Source organism: Ursus maritimus, unplaced genomic scaffold (assembly GCF_017311325.1).
Source record: "Ursus maritimus isolate PB19 unplaced genomic scaffold, ASM1731132v1 scaffold_10, whole genome shotgun sequence".
Lineage (NCBI taxonomy): Eukaryota > Metazoa > Chordata > Mammalia > Carnivora > Ursidae > Ursus > Ursus maritimus.
The window spans coordinates 61364035-61366889 of record NW_024423344.1 but is presented as its reverse complement, the minus strand read 5'-3'; positions in this window follow the sequence as shown (position 1 = coordinate 61366889).

Sequence of the window (2855 nt, the reverse complement as noted above, 5' to 3'; positions counted from 1 at the left end):
ACTGGTCGTGTAAACTAAAACGGATTCAATGTTCCCAAATGCTCAGATTTTCCTTGTAAGATGACTGGTGAACTGGGTTCACAACCAGCAAAGCAATCAAGCAAGACAGCTACAGCTCCATGGTGCTAAAAGCAAGTCTCTTCGCCCTAAAAACTCAGGCAGAGGACGTTATCTTAGACCGAAGCATCTTCTGCAAATTCTTTATTCAACCAATAAGCTCACAGCATTCGTCTGTGTGTTGAGTTCATAGCCAGGGTGCATTGCTCCAGTAAGATCTTAGCTTCAGACACCTGCTATTGCCTTCGATAACTAAGACCTAATCTTCCGGACCAAAGGTAAACTGGAAATCCCACCAGCAGAAGGAAATTTGCGCGGTAGGGGTGGGGAGCAGGGGGTAAAAGTGCTGGCAAACGGCACTTACAAGAAGCAGAATCTACACCGGCTACGCTCACGGTATTCCTTCCCCCTCAGTCTCTGGTTATATGTCTCATCCATGTATGAGTGGCTTCCCGATAATGTTCAATTTGCTCGCCTGTTACCGTCACACCTTTCAGGCGTTGAAACTACCCAGGGGTCTGAGAGACGCACTGGGTAGTTCAGGTTCCCGCAAGGAGGGCTTGGTGCCAGGGCGCAGAGAGATGGCTAGGGGTCACGCCATTGTGGGTGTACGGGTCCGAGTCCTAATTAAAAAGGAGACCGGTTGCCCTTGCCAGTGCCCCGTTCTCCAGCAAAGGAGAAGAACACAGATTTGTATTTTTAGCATCAAACTTGGAGCGACCAACCCAACTCTGCCTACCACACGAGAAAACAGCAAACCGAGGCCCCCCGGCGGGGCAGTGGTGAAATTCCCACTCGCAAAAGACACGCAGTCAGGCCGCGCTTTCCCCAGCCGTCAGCTTTGCCGGCCTCTTCCAACGCATCGGCAGAGACTAACGGAGCCAGCGCGGGCGGCAAATGCCCAGAGCCCGGCTTAGCCGCAGGCGGAGTCAGGGAGTCCCCACAGCTGCGGGGCGCTCGGGATGTTCACACACAGCTTCCTTCCTCAGAGGCCTCCCCAGGGTTCACCTTGCCCCGCCGGAGCGCCTGAAAGGTCATCTTCCCACGAACCGCCACCCCCAGAGGCCGGGGAGCGCGGAGTCGGCGCTCAGGACGCCCCCGGCCCACGTCGCGGCGCAGCGCCCTGCGTCCGCGCGCCGCGCCTCACCTGCCCGCGGCGAATCCGGCAGCCCCTTGACGGCTCCCACCAGGCGCCACTGGAAAAGTTTCCGAACTTCTTCGCAGCTCTGCACGCCCTCGCTCCGAGTAGACCCAACAAGAGCCAGAAGGAGGAGACAGCAACAGCCCGCGCGCCAGGTCTGTGCGTCCATCATCGGTGTCCTCGTCGCTCCTTCCCACGTAGTGGACTCCACTTGCAGCGTTGCAGGCGCTGGAAAACGCTCGGCGGTCGCGGTTCCCAAAAGGTGCAAGCTGGCTGCAGGCGTTCCGGGGCCGTTCTGGGACACCGGCTTCACCTGGGGGCACTTGGCTTTCTCCCGAGGAGCTCCGAGGCTGAGACACCAGAGTTCTCGAGCAGAGCGCCGTGAGGTCTCCCTCTCCGGCGGGGGCGAGTTGGCGCTGAACCAGGGAGGAAAAGGGCTGGAGCCGCACGGAGCCGGCGAGCATCCGGCTCTGGCCACCGCAGCCGTAGCCGCGGGCTCAGCCAGCAGCCCCCAACCTGGGACGCGCCCGCCCGCCGTACTCCGCGGGCAAGCTCCGCCCCTCCACGCTCCGCCCCGCGACCAGCCTCCGCCCCCACGCCACGCCCCCGGCGCGCGGCCCCCCGCGGCTCCCGCCTTCCCGTGTCAACGCGGCCCCACGCAGGACAGACCTCTGAGCGGCCCTGCCTGGATCGAGGAAACAAATAAATAAAACGAAAGCCGGGCCGCGCTCTCCCGGTCCTTCTCTAGGAGCACGGTCTGATGAAAAGAGCGAATGTATGAAGAGGCTCAGAGAAGATAAGGGATGAGAAACACCAACTGGAAGTACGATGAAATATTTGACCAGAAGTTGAGGTCTTCAGTACATGGGAATCTGTATCGAAATTGCGTGAAATGGGATCTGGGCACGATCCAAGCACAAAAACTTTACAGTGGAAGATCCCAATTGAGAAGCTTGATGGCATTCATAAGGTTTTAAGAGTGTCCATGAGAAGTTAACTTTTTAAAAACTGGTTTATGGTATTGCCTTGGAACATTTTTCTGTAACATTAACAGTGATTCTCTGAAAGAATTTAGAAGTCATAAGAATTCCATTCAAACTTTATCAGGTTCATATTATCACGGTAAAGTCCAGTTTATTCTCTTGTCAACCTTTAGCACCATATTTTACTTTAGTATTTTGGTTCTATGTGGGCCCTTCTGAGCTTTATCACCTCTGGAATTTTTTAAAAACATTTTTCAAAGAATTTCTAAGATAACAGCGCTCAGGGGAGTTTCTAAAGATAGAAAAATGAAGACTTTAAGCAATTTAAAAATGACAAAGGAATTTTGTCCATTTACAATTTACAAAAAGAATACATTAGAAACCATAAACCAGTGGGTCCTGTGCATTTTCTAAATGTGATTGACTCAAGAGCGGGTGAGTGACAAGCCTCTCTTCATCTTCAGGCATCTGAAGGTACTACTCCTCCAGTCAAACAAAACTGCTCAAAAGCATCAGGCAGGGTAGACTACAAATGCCTCAACCACTTAAAAGGAATTTAATCTCAAATTTGAACCCTTGCCAAGAGATAGAGATGAATAATTTTAAGTCTTAGTTAAGTGTCATGGGACTTTTAATGACCATTTGATATCAAAGGCAGCGCTTTCAGCAGTAGA